The following is an 18,970-nucleotide window of genomic DNA, read 5'->3' on the forward strand; positions in this document are numbered from 1 at the left end:
TGAAGAGTCTACATCTTATCCTGATCACCAATTTTACACTGAAAGTACAAATGATGTGCTTTTTTAATTAAAGGTGTAATGTTTTTTCTATTTGATTTTACGGTAAACTCACGTACATATATAACAAAAGGCATCCACATCATTCATTCACACAATTTCAGGCATTATGACACTGCACTGTTAACAAACTTAAGACTGCAATATAAGATTGAACAAAATTAATTCATTCCTAAATCCAGTGCTTAATACAAACAAAACAGCTGTGTTTTCAGTTACATGTTTTGACCTGCACGAGCATCGACCCTGGTTGGCGGCGTATCATACACGGTTTTTCATGACTCCAGACAGGAAGAGAGAGTCTGTATGCTGACTGCCTGAAGGCATACTGCTTAGTTCTAAACGAAGCGAGTGACCTGGTTTTCAGTTTTTCTGGCAACGAGGTCGGACACTCATCCCAGAGATACTCTTGGCTTATCTCGGTAGTGGCAGGGAAAAACCAATTACAATTTTCCTGATGAAGCAGGACAGTTCTGCAGCTAGGAGCAAAACCACTTCCAGTCCAGTGCATCAACACACCAAAACATCGTGAGGTCTTCAGGCAAGTCATATGCCGACTTGATTAAGTCGATGAAGGACCGAGTATCAATTAACGAAGACATTGATGTCTTGTCACTTAGGTGTGGCAATAATGACGACTTGATGATAAGGGTGAAAAACATTAAGGCGGCAGAAACCTTTAAGTCAGAATTACAGACCAAGGCCGATGATTTTCAGGTTAAGCTTCGATTGAGGGCTGACAGTCATACAGTAGTACTCCTGAGTGATATCGACGCCACGACAGAGAAGAGTAATGTCAATGAAAGTGTTGGGGCCATCCTTGGTTGGGAGGAGGAGTTTAGTTTGACCTCTCTTCGTCCTGCCATCGAGTCCACACAAAAAGCTACATTAATTATGTTGTACCGTGCAGCCAAGAAGCTACCCGAAAATAGGGTTCGAGTCAGATAGGTGCAGTCCCATGCTGTTATTCGGGATGTTGAGACGAGATGCTACAAATGTTGGGAGGTTGGCCACGTGACATCGAATTGCACTGGTGTGGATCGCACAGCCCTGTGCTTTAATTGCAGTAAGCCGGTGCATAGAATGAAGCAGTGCAAGGAAAAGGCCAGTTGCGTGCTGTGTGGCTCTGTGGATCTGGTCGTTGAGCAGGGCTTATCCTAAACCGAAATGAAGATTCTCCAGTTGAACACCAACAGAGGTGCAGACAGGCAGTCGATAATTGCTGGCAGGTGGCCTCCAGCATGGAACTGATATGATTGCTATTTCCAAACCAAATAAGAAGTCGTTCGTGGGCGGAAGTTGGCTTGCAGACATAGAATGTGACGCCTGCCTTGGTTTTCATGCATTGGTTTATTGCATTGCGAGGTTTCAAGGTCGGAGGTTCTTGGTGTTGGGGGATTTTAATGCTAAATCCCTTGCCTTTGCTGGTGTCCAGCGGAACGCACGCAGTAATTATCTTAGGATTTTATCAATGCATTGGACTTAATATGTCTCAATAATGATCCCACCTTTCGGAGGGGTGACTCTAGTTTTAATTGTTTTTGATATTACTAAACTATTTTATAAACTATACAAATCCATAACATCTGCACTTGGCAATAATATTATAGCAGCTGTTATGTTCTTTAGAAGCACACACACCATCATTTCCCATACTAATGGTCAACAGTTGTAACTTACAACTGGCTGCACAAATACTACAGTTGAGTAAGCATTAAAAAAATATGGTATCACATCATAAATTTCTTATCTTATTACGTCCTTTTCACCTGAATGTGAAAAACTGCAAGTTTTTAAAATTTTGATATTAGATGATGTATATTTAATTTTATTAAGTCAGTAATGTGTTTTATTATTGAGAATATGTCTTCACAATATACATTATACTACATTTGTAGAGTTACCCTGAAGTGACCTACAGATATATTTCCATGACAAATGTATGAGTGATAATGACACTAAAGTGTTTTTGCCCCTCAAAAGAAAGTGGTATTGCAACATATATATTTTAGATTTTAAATGTTATACACAGGTTTCTTTAAGAGAATCACAATAATTTGGTGCTTTGATAACTATTTATTCATCTGAATTAGGAAGTCTTTATTTCTTATAAAAGTACTAAGAAAGTACTTTGATTTTGATTACCTGTGTTTTAAGTTTCTAGTTGTGCTTCACTTGTATAGCATACCTCAAAATGATCTTTCATTTTTATTCATGTTTGTTGGATCCATATATGGTGTAACTTTAGCAACAGCTTCTATTATACTTCCTTGTGATTTAGATCACTTACATTGATCTAAATCACAAACTTTCATGGAATAATAGAATGTTTTTATATAATCCTCTAGAAAAAATAATCCAACCACATGAGATCTGGACTTCACGGTAGCTAGGAAATAGCTAAAAGTAACAATTACAAAGAAAATTATAACAAAGTAAGATATTTTGTTAAATAAACAGAACAAAATAACAAATTTCATTAAATACAATTCTAACTTTCATGGTTCTCTATTCTATTGGTACATAACATTTTTCTTGGCTAAGAAAGACAATCCTATAAAATATTTTTTGACTGACTCCATGAAACAATTCAATTGTGGCTGACACAATCAAAATTTCTAATGTGTATTTCACACAGTTGTTAACAAGTTAGTTGCCATCAGTTCATTTAATTGTTACAAATTGCTAATAATTAACCAAAACATGGGTAATATTTCAATACTGTCTTAAACTTTAAAATTTCCCTTCACTATAACAAAAAATTAACTTCCTCAGTTCAGTGAATAAGAAGTTATTAAACTAATTAAATTTTAATTTTTTTTGTTGAAATTCTGAACATACTTACAAGTAGTTTTTGCGATATTGCCCATAACATATGACACAGACAAGTGGATCCCTGTTCAGATCATCTGGAAGCAGTGGGTCATCACAAGTACAGATTTGTTGCCTTGTACATCATGATGCTCTATGTCTGAATACCTGGTATCCAAAGTACCGCAATAGAGTTGGGATGAACTAACATACTTCCAGTCTGTGAAAAGCAGCCTTTATTTTTTTCTGGACACTTTGGTTCATTAAAGGTGAGCACTTGCTATGCAGAGGATACAACTTCTCTGTTGCATCAGTCATCGACATGCTACAACTCCTTGTTCATTAAGTTCTTTGACAATTTTCTCTTCTCTCCAGTTCAACAGGTCCCTCCATGTGACCTTCCTTTGAGGAATTTAGAGTACCATGTGGTGCAACCTCAATATCCATGACTCCATTCTCTTGGCTTTGAGTAGTCATGACGATTGTAAATTATTGAAGGGTTTAAAAACAAACAGTCCCATAGAAATTTTATTTACTTCCTTCACCAATCCTCCTGCATCCTCCGTGATGCTTCAAATTATGATGAAAAAACTAATCTTATTGGAATCTCTTTTATTTCTTCTTGATAACCAAGTATTTTGGCATTGCTATACCAGTCTTTGGTTGAAACTTCAATCTGTCTTTCTATGTTGCTGAATTCTACACTCTTCCTTCGCTTTGCTTGTGAAGACAAGGTTCTTCAGGACGAGGGTTTGATTACCTGTGTTTTTAAGTTTCTAGTTGTGCTTCACTTGTGTAGCATACCTCAAAATGATCTTTCATTTTTATTCATGTTTGTTGGATCCATATATGGTGTAACTTTAGCAACAGCTTCTATTATACTTCCTATTATGTAAGATCACTTACTTTGATCTAAATCATAAACTTTCATGGAATAATATAATGTTTTTATATAATCCTCTAGAAAAAACAGTCCAACTACATGTGATCTGGACTTTACGGTAGCTAGGAAATAGACCATCCTATACCGGATTCATCAAACCCTTTGCCACAGAAAGTGTGGACGTAAGAGAAGTCATCCATAAAAGACACCAATCAAGGTTTCACCAGGTGTGGGTGGAGAGATAGTTGGGCATGCCCTGGATCACTGATTCTTCCTGGGTTTCCCCAGTCAGCTCCCATATATTTAGCCGGGTCGAGGAATCAGGTATGTCAACCCAGTAGCATGTAGCAGTAAGGAATTCGATACCCTTACCCATGGGATACTCCCTGCCAACAGCTAAAGTGACTAACTCATGCTGAACGGCACAGAGGACTTCAGCAGAGGAAGCTCATTTTAGCCTAGCCCAAACCCAGTTCCACTACCGGGCATTGGATAAGCTCCATCCACATTCTGTTCAATGTTACTAAAAACAGATTCCAGTCATGTCTCCCCCCTCCACTGCAAGCAGCGAAACTGAAAAGCACAATCACAACCAGCTTGATCAGCTCAGACTACCACTTCCTGCACTCTGCAAGGGGACCTTTTTAGCAAAAATGTTACCTTGTCGGCTGACATAAGTAAAGGTACCAATGTACTACATCTTGTCTATCTGGATTTGTATGAAGATGTAATTTCATAGAGATGGGATTGGATTTTATTCAGAGCAGTACATGTTATTGCAAAGGATGCTATAAATAAACCACACTATTATTTAAACATTTAATACATAAATAAGCTTTATTTACATAAAACAAATATTTTGATGTAATTGTTTGATAATATAATATAATTAATTATAATTACATACTAAAAACTGATAATAATATAAAATATATGGCAACAAAACAGTAAATTGTAACAAATAATATAAGAATAAACAAAGTTTAGATTTTTAAGTAACTAACATTAAATTTTGATAATAAATAATTTTCTTGTTAATAATCAGAGATGTAGGAAAGAATAAAAAGAAAGGTTATCTTAATTCTATTAATGATATGTACAGCTAGATGTTAATGTCAATTTAACAACATTGGTATGCAAGAAATTTTCTATTAATTCTAAATTTTTGTGTTTAAGATTAATGTACCATTTCAACTTGCATGAATAATTGTATTATTTAAGTATGTTAACTGTATAATATTTTGTCTAGTAATAACAGATGTATGACAATATGTTATAGAACTGGCATAACTAGTAGCCAAAAGTCAGTCCATTAATTCAGACAACCCAATATTTTGTTGCTGTCAATGTTTTATTTGTAACTGATTTAAACAAAGAGGAGCTTTCTACTCAAATCGATCAGTTTTCTTTTTTTGTTGAAACCTTGAACCAATTACTTTCCGTATTTTTTAGAAGTGGTCCATAGGTAAGTTTCCTCTAGATAACTTAAATGGAAAACATGGTCACATAGTGGATTTGAATATTATTTATTCATTTATCAACTTTACTTACTATTGGTTTGATGGGATAATTATATAGTCTGCAGTCATTTTTATATTCAGTACACTTTAATGCAAAACTTAAAGCAAATAAGTTGAAAAACTTGAGTAAAAAAAATATTAATACATATTCCTGTATTATGTATAGTTTTACTCATACTAAGGGATTTTTAACATAAATAAATATACTTAACATAATTTCTCTAAATTTTTTTTCATATTTTTATGAAGATACAGGATTTTTGCCTTTTGTATTTCTTGGAAACTATATTTTTTCATTTAAGCCCACTTTTTTTCTTACCTACCCATACATTAAATAAAAATACAACTACACAATTTTAAATAAAATAAAGTTCATAAATAATTACACCAATTTCAATAGTGTAATACAAAGTAATTACTAACACTATTCACTTTTTGAAACCATTATGAAATTAGGGGTTGAAGAGTGATTGAAAGTTTAATTTGTTCTTAATTTGCTCACAGCAAATAAAACTTTTGGTTTTCATAAAACCAAAATTTGGGGACTGAACAGTATTATGTTATTATAATAATGATTAAACTGCCGACTTCCATGGTGAAGTATTAGCATCCCTGCCTTTAACTAAAAATTAATAGTAGTGTTTGAAAAATGCCAAGCCTGACTGTGATTTGAGAACCATTTTATCCAGCAGGTCCTGGGTTCTCAATGCAACCTGACAGACAATGTGTTACAATTGTTTTAACAATTAAACTTTATTAACAATTTTTTATTACCCTAAAAAAATTAGGTGCATTAATTTTGATTAGGATTTTACTATCTTGTTTTCAGTTTATTTTACATAAAACCAGATTAAATTAATAAAGTAGAACATCAAAAGAGTATACAGAACAAAATAACAAATTTTATTAAATACAATTCTAACTTTCATGGTTCTCCATTCTATTGGTACATAACATTTTTCTTGGCTAAGAAAGACAATCTTATAAAGTATTTTTTGACTGACTCCATGAAACAATTCAATTGTGGCTGACACAATCAAAATTTCTAATGTGTATTTCACACAGTTGTTAACAAGTTAGTTCCATCAGTTCATTTAATTGTTACAAACTGCTAATAATTAACCAAAACATGGGTAATATTTCAATATTGTCATAAACTTTATAATTTCCCTTCACTATAACAAAAAATTACCTTCATCAGTTCATTGAATGAGAAGTTATAAAAGTAATTAAATTTTAATTCTTTTTGTTGAAATTCTGAACGTACTTACAAATAGTTTTTGCAATATTAAGTAATAAATTAATGAAGTTCTGGTTATCTGAAGATGAAATGATTTTTAATAAATATATATAAATATAAATGTAGATAAAAATCTTTCTTCCCAGGTAGAAAAATAGTAAAAGATATTCAGTTAATAATAAAATGATTATATGTATAAATATATATATTGACATCGATAAAAGTAGAGTAAGTTTAAGTCAGAATGCTTTGGATAGTTAAATTTCAGCAATTTTCTATCACAAAGACATTTTCACATTCTTTTCTATATTAATCCATTCAGCCATAAGATACTTTAATCATGATTGCTGAAAAATTAAGTAACTTTTGCAATTTTTTTTATTAAAATTACATATTAATCTAAAATTTTTTAATTAAGTCTGATACAATCAGCTAAATTTTTTTTTTTGTTAATTGATCCTGGACAAACTAAACATCCCTGATCAAAGGCTGCTCTTCTGTGGGTTGATCATCCTCTTTCTTTATTCTCCTGATTTATTATCTTTCATCCCTTCTTCCTTTGAATAAATCACTTCAGGTTTCTTTTGTTGTGAAGGTTTTGTCATTGTATGTCTGGACAGGGAATAGAATCTACACTACCCTTCCTACCAGATAACACCAATGATGGCTTTATTATCAAGGTCCTAACATACAGGCAGGAGAATCTAGCAGGATTAATCCTACATCTACAGAGCTGATAATAGAAAAGAAGGGAACAAGAATGTATAAAATGAATGGGTAGTGAGACAGGACAGTCTCTCTATTGGGAGTTGATCAAAGTAGTTTATAGTAACATCAAACTACTACCTTAATTCCCTTAGGGATCATTCAAGGAAATTCATAAAGTGGCTTGAATACTATGCTGAGTGTTGTTGGAGTAAATATTTCTGGTAATTTCACTGTTGTTTCTTAACTTAGAAGGATATGCTGGGTTTTAAAAATCAGTTACAAGATTTCTGTTGGACTTCAAGTTTCGAGGTCTTCCATTTTTGTTACTCCTTTTCATTAACTCGATAATAATAGTAAATTAAAATTATTAGTAATAAGAAAACTTCAGTAACTGTTTACAATAAAAAGTTTACTTAAAATATTAAAAAAAAACATTACATTTTTTAAAATTTATTTTTAACACTCATTCCTCAGTAAGTATTGATTGTTTAGAAATAATTATTCACTACCTACTTTTAGATTTCAAATAAATCATTTAACATTTCTTTTTTATATTTCCTTGTTTTCACTTATTTCAAGAACTATTTTGCATAGCCTTTTCTTTAGATAAAATACTTTATTACTTAATTTTTATAATTTGCCATTGATAGTTTTTAGATTTCTAGGTAACTGGGCAATATGATAATAAGTGAGGAGTAAATCTTTCCTATAATTAAACAGTGAGGGCTTTCCTGTTTATTTATGCACAATATCCATCTAACTGCAGATTATATTCTACAGTAGGCCTCTAAAATGTTTGCTTTATAGAAAAGCCTCAAATCTAAACTGAATTATAATGCAGTGTATACAATTAATTATTTTATATAGTTAAATTTTTAAACTGTAATATACTGAGTCTGTGTAATCCATTTTAAAGTTTACTAATTTTTCTTCTACATTCATGATACAAAATATTCTTATATATATAATTACATAAAGTTTTTTTTTTATTTAAGAAGAAGGAACAAGCTCTACTCAGTCACCAGCAATTAAAGTTATATTATTAAAATAAACAAACTATACCATATACATTATGCGCTACTTGTTATAAAAATATTATACCAGTTAAATTTATTTATTAAATCAAGAGATGTATTGACCTTGTCAGGACAGGTGATCTCGTTGCAACCAACTCTCATGCATTGAAACTGTAACAATAATTTTTTTTCATTTAAATTATACTTTCATCAACACAAAATATATAAAATAATTAGATAAATTCAATAGGAACTAACGTATGCATGTTTTGTTTTATTCTTTTTTTCTAATAAGGTTTTGATAAATTTTTTTCATAAATGTATCAGGAAATGTCCATTTTAATATTTAACATGTATCTTTATCAGCCAGGTATGTTAATTTCTCAGTTGATGTAGGAAGTAAGATTTCTGTTTGTTTCTTGTCTCTGGAAAATTGTGAAGACCTAAAAAATACAGAAATCCAGAAAACTATATGATGTTTGTTTAATACTTCTGATGTTAAATCATTAAAAAATTGCTAGGTTCTAATGAATAAGACAAAGTAGTCTAAAACTATTTAAAATCAGTGACAGTGAGTCAAGTTTCCCTTTCTAACATGTAACTGTTTTAGTGTAGAAAAAAGGATATTTTTCTCTAGAATTTTACAGAAACCGGTTTGTCTGTGATATCATTTTTATTAGAAAGATTACTTTGATTTGAATTTTTTTTTTTTTTTAAAACCTTTTAAGTAACTAGATATACAGTATACATTCAATAAACAGTTAAAAATTTATTATGTTTTAGTTAGTATTATTTCTATAAAAATAATTTTAATTGTATAGCTAGAATATTAGACAAATATACTAACATTTGCACATCCATGAGGCCGGATTTGATGATAATCGCTGCAGTCTTTGATGAGCAGCTAATTCTGATCTAAGTTGTCGCATTTGTTGTAACCTCTTGCAGTACCAATCTACCCTCCCTGAAAAATACATCTGTTTAATTATCTTTTAATTTTAAACATAATATTTACACAAAATAAAATGTACTAGATTTTTTAATTAAGTATTTATTACATCAGTATATTCCTGCCTGAAGTATAATAATATATTCTCTTGTAACACCTACTAAAAGTCAAAAAACTTGTTAAGACACAAAAATGGTTGTCAGACCATTGTTTGGTGTCCATAAATATGAATCATGTAAACCAATCATTAAAAAATTCAAAACATTAATTATATTTGAGTGTAATTTACAAGTGTGCAATCTTTACTAAAAAGAATATTCTTTTTACTAAAAAAAAAAAATATTACTTTTTTTTAATAAAAAGAAAAAGAAAATAACAACATCCACTTCTATCAATTCATACAACAGAGTTTCAAGTAACAACAACTTTAGAATAACTCAATTCAGTAGTTTGGCTTACCTACCAGGTTGGTCTAGTGATGAATGTGTCTTCCCAAATCAGCTGATTTGGAAGTCGAGAGTTCCAGCATTCAAGTCCTAGTAAAGACAGTTACTTTAATATGGATTTGAATACTAGATCATGGATACCAGTTTTCTTTGGTGGTTGAGTTTCAATTAACCACACATCTCAGGAATGGTCGAACTGAGACTGTACAAGACTACACTTCATTTACACTCATACATATCATCCTCATTCATCCTCTGAAGTAATACCTGAATAGCAATTCCCGGAGGCTAAACAGGAAAAAAGAAAAGTACTTCGACTTATGAAAAAGGGACTAACTATCATGATTCGGATGCCATTTTTAATAATTTATCAAATAATTAAAAACATTTGTTTAATTTAATAATCAATTTATTTAAAATATAATTGGAAGATTTTCTTTTATGGGTAAAATATTATTCTGCTGATGAATTCTTATATTATAAAAACGTTTTTAAAGATTCTTCATTTTCTATACATCTGTTCAACAAGATATTTGTATTTTCCTGTATTTTCCTGTATCTTAACATTATTTCATATATTTATATTTTTAATTGTTAACCTAGGATTAAATCACATCATTTTTCATTTTATAATTAATTGTGAATTTTTAATCATGATTTTTCAGAGTTTCTCCTGATTCATCCATGAAAATTCTGTGGAAGTTCCTTTTTTAAGCATGCTATAGCATATCTACCTATTCCTATGTGACCTATATAATGTGTGATTATTAATATAAGTAATGAATTAAGTTTATTGATACCAGTACAGATTTTGAATTACTATATCATTGAAATTAAAAAGGTGTCATTGAATGTAACAAAAATTATGTTAATATTTGTACCCATAAGGATATTTTTCCCTTCTGAGTGGAGGCAATGATTTTATAATACATTGTTTAGTACACAAAGTGATATAATAGTTTTTCTTTTTCATCTTTTCAGTCTTTCTTATGGCTAAGGTAAACCATCTGATGTACAAGAGATATCCAATCAGAACTGCCTTCACTGGAAATTATGATTTTCATTATACAGCAGCCCTGGTGATGAAGATGTCTCTTATAAGATTGAAAATCACTTGGATTTTGTTGGGTTTGACATACTTATGCAGAACAGCAAATTTGACTCAATGAAGAAGGTAAAATCACCTCATTCTACACTTAATGAAGTAAGTCTGACACTGATTCCATGTTATTTTTATAAAAGTTATGTTCAGAATTGACTGGTGTCTCATGTCAAGTTACATAATAACTACTGTGGTTATAATACCTAATTCAAAAGGAAAGAATTAATTGCTATTACATGGTGAAATAAAAAAAATTTATTAGTACAAAATATTTTAATTGCATTTTTTGTACATTATACTGATTGCTGAAAAACTGTGATGAATATGTAAGCAGTAGTTCCAGCAATTAATCATCTAAAGGCATTAATGACTTAAAGATGAATAGTAAGGTTCCCTTTTCATGAAACTAATTTTCATCAACTTCCACTGCCTTCAAAAAAATTAAAATCACATTGAGCTTTAAAAAAGGTAATGAAAGACAACCTAACAAGTAAAATATTAAAAAATAAAATTTGTAAATAAAAATAACTTTTACTTTGTTTGGATAATAAAAATAAATTTGATTTTTTTCATTAATGATATAAATTATTTTTAATTCAGCATTAAACTAACTATTTTTAACATTTTTTATTTTTAAAAAAATTTTCTAGAAATTTAAAAATATTTGTTAATATCAAACACCGCTCTTACAGTACAAAATGAAACAAATGTATGAAATCTTGAAGCAAAAATATCAGTCTGTAGATGGTAGTTAAAAGGAATTAGTGAGGTTCGGTGGGAAGCGACTTTGGTCAGGTAATTTTAGAATAATTAATTCAGCGTCAAACAAAGGGCAGGCAGGAGTAGGTTTAGTAATGAACAAGAAGATAGGGAAGAGAGTGAAGTATTCCAAAAAGTGTAGCAATATAATCATTTTAATCAGGATGAAATCAAAACCTATGTCAACAATGAATGTTAATGTTTATATGCCTACAAGTTCCCATAATGATGATGAGGTAGAGTGTGAATATGAAGAAATTGACGAAGCAATTAAACACATAAAGGGGATGAAAGTTTAATAATAGTTAGAGATTGGAATGCAAGCATTGGAAAAGACAAGGAAGGAAATATTGCGGGTGGATACAGGCTACCCAAAAGAAATGAAAGAAGGGATTGACTTTTTGAGTTTTACATAAAGAATAATTTAGTAATTGCCAACACCCAGTTTAAAAATTCATAATAGAGGAATATATACATGGAAAAAGTCGAGTAATACTGCAAGGTATCAGATAGAATATATCATGGTTAAACAAGGATTTTGAAATCAACTCATCGACTGCAAAGCATATCCAGGAGCAGACATTGATAGCAACAATAATTTAGTGATAATGAAATGTAGATTGGGGTTTAAAAACTGAAGAAAAGGTGCCAGATGAATCAGTGGAATTTAGATAAGCTTGAGGATGAGGAGGTAAAGAAGATTTTTGAGGAAGACATCGCAAGAGTTAAAAGATAAGAAAAAGATAAGGTAGAAAATATAGAAAAGAATAAGAGTATGTTAAAAAGGAAATTCTTAAATTAGCAGAAGAGAATTTAGGTGGAACAAAGAGAACGGGTAGAAAACCTAGGATATCAGAGGATATATTGCAGCTGAGGATGAGCGGAGAAAGTATAAGAATGCTAGAGATGAAGAAGGTAAAAGGACCTATCAACAATTAAGAAATACTATAAACAGGAAATGTAATTTAGCAAAAGAAGAGTGGATTAAAGAAAAGTGTTTAGAAGTGGAAAGATAAATAATCATTGGTAAAATAGATGGACATACAGATGGACATATTGAGCTTTAAAAAAGGTAATGAAAGACAACCTAACAAGTAAAATATTACTTGTTAGGTTGATTTATTGAGATAGTATAAGAATGCTAGAGATGAAGAAGGTAAAAGGACCTATCAACAATTAAGAAATACTATAAACAGGAAATGTAATTTAGCAAAAGAAGAGTGGATTAAAGAAAAGTGTTTAGAAGTTGAAAGATAAATAATCATTGGTAAAATAGATGGACATACAGGAAAGTTAAGGAGAATGTTATGGTACATAAGTTAAAATCTAACAATGTTTTAAATAAAGATGGTACATTGATTTATAATACAAGAAAAGGTTGATAGGTGGATGGAAATTGAAGATTTATACAGAGGAAATGAATTAGAAACTGATGTTATAGAGGAAGAAGAGGAAGTCAAAGAGGATGAAAAGGGAGGTACAATACTGAGATCTGAATTTAAGAGAGCATTAAAGGATTTGAATGGGAGAAAGGCTCCTGGGATATACAGGATACCTGCAAAATTACTGCACAGTGCAGGTGAGGAAGTGATTGATAGATTACTCAAACTGGTGTGTAATACTTATGAAAAAGGGAAAGTTCCATCAGACTTCAAAAGTCTTAGTGTTATAGTCATGATACCAAAGAAAGTAGTAGATAAATGTGAAGAATACAGAACAATTAGCTTAGCTACTGTTGCATTAAAAATTTTAACTAGAATTCTGTACAGAATGAGAGGAGAGTGGAAGAAGTGTTAGGAGAAAACCAATTTGATTTTAGGAAAAGTATAGGGGCAAGGGAAGCAATTTTAGTACTCAGATTAATCGTAGAAGGAAGATTAAAAAACAAATCAACATACGTGGCATTTATAGTCTTAGAAAAGGCATTTGATAATGTAGACTGGAATAAAATTTTCAGCATTTTAAAAAATTTAGGTTTAAATAAAGAGGTAGAAAACAATTGCTAGCATTTACAGGAACCAAACTGCACCAATAATAATCGAAGAGCATATGAACGAAGCAGTAATAAAAAAGGGAGTCAGACAAGGATGTTCCCAATCACCATTACTTTTAATCTTTACATAGAACTAGCAGTTAATGATGTTAAACAACAGTTTAGATCTGGAGTATCAGTGCAAGGTGAAAAGATAAAAAGGTGCTACGATTTTCTGATGATATAGTAATTCTAGCTGAGAATAAAAAATATTTTTTTCTAAATCTTTTTTAACAAAAAAACAATGAATGGCATGGATGAAGTCCTAACTTACGCAAGAACTACCACATGGAAATAAACAAGAACAAAACAAAAGTAATGAAATGTAGTACAAGTAATGTAGATGGATCACTAAATATAAAAATAGGGTGAGAAAAGATTATGGAGGTAGAAGAATTCTGTTATGTAGGAAGCAGAATTACAAAAGATGGACGAAGCAGGAGCAATATAAAATCCCGAATAGCACAGGCTAAACAATCCTCCAGTCAGAAATATAATTTGTTTACATCAAAAATTAATTTAAACGTTAGGAAAAGATTTTTGAAAGTATATGTTTGGAGCATAGTTTTATATGGAAGTGAAACTTGGACGATTGGAGTACCTGAGAAGAAAAGTTTAGAAGTTTTTGAAATGCAGTGCTACAGGAGGATGTTAAAAATTAGATGGTTGGATAAAGTGACAAATGAAGACGTGTTGTGGAAAACTGATGAAGAAAGAAGCTTTTGGAAAAATACAGTTAAAAGAAGAGACTGACTTATAGGCCACATATTAAGGTATCCTGGAATAGTTGCTTTAATATTGGAGGGACAGGTAGATGGGAAAAATTATGCAGACAGGCAGTGTTTGGAGTATGTAAAACAAATTGTTAGGGGTGTAGGATAAAGGGGATATACCAAAATGATACAACTGGTACTAGATAGGGACTCTTGGAGAGCTGCATCAAACTAGTCAGATGACTGCAGGACAAAAAAGCAGTTAAAAGAATACATTTTTTTAGCAGTATGACTTTTGCTGGAAAATATTTATTGCTTGTACTGACGAACTCTTGATACTTTTTATGATTTACCTTCTCTTGATTATTTTACTATTCAAGCTACAAAATTCATAGTTTTTTTGGTACAATAAATCTTATCTTAGATTTTATCTTACTATCATCAACACCATCTCCCTTTTTGTCATACTTCATTGTTGTTTTAATTAATTTCAAAGTGAATTTTTACTGTAGTAGTTTAATAATTTCAAAACATTTACTATTTCTTTTAACACATTCTTTGTTTAAAAAAACATAATATTATCGCTATATAAATCAAATTAAAAACAATAAATAAATTTGCCAATAAAATTACAAGTTGTGTGCCATTCTTTGCTATAGAATCTAACCTATCAATTTTCAGTTAGAATAAATAAGAGTAAATAAGTTATTAATAGATAAAAAAATTTTTAATTTCTCAATCTTATGAAATAAATTAGTGATATAGACAAATTAAATTCTTTTATTATTTTGTTTTCCATAATTCCAATTACCACTCACAACTATTACAGTTATAAAATATATAATTCAATAAAGTGTAAAACTTAAAAAAATGTTTAACAGCAGTTTCTCATAATGTGTATTTTAAACATGTGCCTTTTACAGGTCAACCAAATCTCTTGCTTTATGAAAGATCCTCTTATCAAAAAGATCTCTTGTGCTGTGCCAGAAGTTACAGAGATGTCGTTCTTTTAGATTATTTCTTGTATTTCTCTGAATTTCTTGTATTTCCAGTAATTGTTTAGTATTGATGTAAATTGATGAACTGCTTTGAAAGTCAATAAAAACATTTCTTTGTAGAAAAGGTTTAACTGCCTCATAACATATAATCTACACATTTCAGAAATACAATTAAATAATGTACAGTATTGTTTTCTAAAAAAGTTGATAATTTGATATGAATTGAATTTGAATTGGTTAATGTACGGTAGTATTATGAATTCTCTGTTTCTATTTTTGTTTTTGGTTTTGTGTTATATTTAATGAAACATATTATTTTATAATGAATGTGCTGGCTTATAATATAACTAAATAGCAGATATTTAGTTACATTAAGTTCGTTATTACAATTGTTGCCTGTTGGAGTTGTTAACCTAATAATATAAAATTTGGCATGTGTTAGAAAAAATTCAGCTTTCATCTTTATTATGTGTGGTGTTAGGTATGTTGTGGAGTAGTTTGTCAATAATAAAAGTGTGTGCTTGTTGGTATTAAATATGGTAAGAATTTCATGTCTACCATATCAATGGTTTTGAAAATAACTTTTTGATGTAATAAGTTTAATTTCATTTAACTTATTATACTGACTGTTTTTGTGACACCACTATTAATGATATAGAAGGTGTTAGGGGTATTTTTTAGGTTCCTGAAATGTTTTAAAATAAATATTGTTTGTAATTCAAGGGCCAAATATGTATTCATAATGCAAAAGTTCCAAAAAAAAAAAATTTTCTACTTTTTTAAATTTTACTTTAAAAGCATGTTTTTATGAGATTGTTTTTGTAGAGAACCTGCTGTTGTTGGAATATTGTTGAGCAATTAATAATTACAGTTTGCTTCATCTATTAAAAATTACATGTGCTACTTTGAATAATGTAATTAAAAAATAACTAAATTACTTACATTGGATGTATTGGAATAATACAGAGGTTCACTAACTATACTAGCATTATCTTCATCAGTTTGACTAGCTTCATTCCACCTGTCATCCATCAGACCTGCATGCATAAATATTTTTAATATATTTATTCGTGTATGAAACAACTATTTTTAAATCAACAAAAATAATTTACTATCTTTTTTGTTTATAACATAAATGTTGCTAGATCTAAAGAAAACATTCATCAGACATGATCCTGTTTAGTCTCATTTCATTCTACTGATCCCTTACATCTCTTTAAGTATAAGAATTATACTATTATAGAATTATAGTAGCTCACAGAAGAGCTAATAGACACTCAGTGTATTGGTGGAATATGGAGATTGAAACACTGAGAGGGCTCCTACAATCGCGCAGAAGAAGGAAGCAGAGACTCAGAATGCGAGGTGGACAGGAGTACGAGGAGGCATCTCTGGCTTATATAGAGACCAGACGGGCCTTAAACAAAGCTATTCGTATGTCTAAGAAAAAACAATGGCACAGACTCTGCGAGAAGTTAGACGGAGACCCCTGGGGACAGGCATACAAAATAATCACTAAGCGATTTGGAAGGCATCTGCCCGTATTAAATAATGAGCAGGTAGAACAACAAATTAATGAGCTATTCCCCGGTAAAGTAGAAACTGCAGGAAATGTTATAGATTGCGAACCCAGATGCTTCACGTTCTCTGAACTGCACTTGGCTGTAGCACAACTGGGTAATAGGAAGAGCCCGGGTCCAGACGGAATTCCAGCGGCACTCCTTAAAGGGCTGATAAAGAGAATTCCTTATGAAATGCTTGATGTTGCCAGCCATGGATTAGAAAACAAGACATTTCCAGGAATCTAGGGTGGTGTTCCTCCCAAAAGGCACAAATGACAATGGAGAACCTTTATACAGACCATTGAGTCTTTTAAATACCATGGCGAAGGTAGTGGCTCGATACTCATCAAGGGTAAAACAACTGTCGATGTACAAGAGAGTGCTAACAACACGTTACGGACGATAGATAATTGGTTGAAAGAGAGGGGACTCCAGCTGGCAATAAAGAAATGTAAATATATTATGTTCACAGGGAAGAGGATTTTAGACCGTCCGGCCATCCAAATTGGAAACCAACAAATAACAGAGGTCGAAAAGATTAAATACCTGGGTGTGACTTATGAGAGGAATTGTCGGTTCACCCAGCATATAATAGACATATGTGCCAAAGATGAACAGATGACTAAGAATTTGAATATAATAATGTCTTCGCAGAGAGCTCCAAGACCCTCTAAGCGAAGGGCGATAGCGTCCACAGTGACATCCATGATGTTATATGCAGTACCAGTGTGGTGGCACTCAGTCAGGGTTAAAAGAAATTTGAACAGACTGGTTAGTACTCATAGGAGGCTGTTGCTGGGGGTTGTTTCAGCTTACAGGACGGTCTCCTATGAGGCGTTGTGCGTGTTGTCTGGGGTGCCACCAATAGACTTAAATAGACCTAAATAGAGTCGAGAGGGCGCAAGGCCTCGAAGCAAATGAAGCAAAAGATAGACTTAGACGTAGATGGCAAGAGGATGGACCAGCCAGACGCACGAAGGAGCTGATTCCAGATCTGGCACTATGGTTGGACAGGAAACATGGTGAGTTAAATTATCATATCACGCAGTTTTTTACAGGTCATGGCAATTTCAATGAGTACCTCCATCGTGTTGGAAGAAGGCCAGGTCCAGAATGTATGTACTGTGAGAGAATTGACAATGCAGAACCCACATTTTTCTGCTGCGAGAGGTGGGCAATTAAAAGGAGGAACTGTGGCATAATAGGTATGAGCCCAGCAGAGGTCCTAGAGCACATGTTGAGGAGCGAAATAAACTGGAAGAAGGTTACGGAATTTATAGTAGTAGTATTAACAGAGAAGGATATACATGAAAGGCTGAAAGGTTACTAGTGTAGAATAGAGTAGGGTGGACAGCCTCAGTGGTGAGAGACGGCATGATGAGGTGTGTCGTTCTCAATGATCCACTGAGGACTCCAAGGGTTTAGATAGGTTCTGATGAAGAAGAAGAGTAAGAAAAGACCCGGTGCCACGTTACGGCTATTCGAGGTATGTCGTGGTTACCAAATGGGCATACAGAAAATCACTCAAAAGAGCTGACACCGGCGAGCCGACCTGCCATGCCGGACGTTCAGCCGGTAGGCGGGGAGGTCATCTCATTCTCTCTCTCTCTCTCTCTCTCTGTCTGTGTCTGTCAGTCTGTCTCACTCTCTCTCTCTCTCTGTGTGTGTGTGTGTGTGCGTGCCTGTGTCTCTCTCTCTCTCTGTCTGTGTCTGTCAGTCTGTCTCACTCTCTCTCTCTCACTCTCACACTCTCTCGCTCTCTCTGTGTGTGTGTGTGTGTGTGTGTGTTGTATGTGTGTGTGTGCCTGTGTCTCTCTCTCATTCTCTCTCTCTCTCTGTCTGTGTCTGTCACACTCTCTCTCTCTCTCTCTCTGTGTGTATGTGTGTTGTATGTGTGTGTGCCTGTGTCTCTCTCTCATTCTCTCTCTCTCTCTCTCTCTCTGTCTGTGTCTGTCAGTCTGTCTCACTCTCTCTCTCTCTCTGTGTGGGTGTGTTGTATGTGTGTGTGCCTGTGCCTCTCTCTCATTCTCTCTCTCTCTCTGTCTGACTCTTCCTCTCTCTCTCTCTCTCTCTCTTTCTGTGTGTGTGTGTGTGTTGTATGTGTGTGTGCCTGTGTCTCTCTCTCTCTCTGTCTGTGTCAGTCAGTCTGTCTCACTCTCTCTCTCTCTCTCTCT

At 32.5% G+C, this 18,970-nt stretch overlaps 1 long non-coding RNA gene across 1 annotated transcript; it reads right to left on the reverse strand.

Moving 5' to 3' along the window:
- Positions 1–7,798: 7,798 nt before the first annotated feature.
- On the reverse strand, positions 7,799–16,271 carry LOC142326671 (uncharacterized). Its single transcript, XR_012756831.1, has 3 exons — positions 16,177–16,271; positions 9,083–9,199; positions 7,799–8,406 (listed from the first exon to the last, which is right to left on the reverse strand). It is a non-coding gene; the product is annotated as an uncharacterized LOC142326671 (long non-coding RNA).
- Between the last annotated feature and the right edge of the window lie 2,699 nt (positions 16,272–18,970).

Source organism: Lycorma delicatula, chromosome 6, assembly GCF_047948215.1.
Source record: "Lycorma delicatula isolate Av1 chromosome 6, ASM4794821v1, whole genome shotgun sequence".
NCBI classification, from domain to species: domain Eukaryota; kingdom Metazoa; phylum Arthropoda; class Insecta; order Hemiptera; family Fulgoridae; genus Lycorma; species Lycorma delicatula.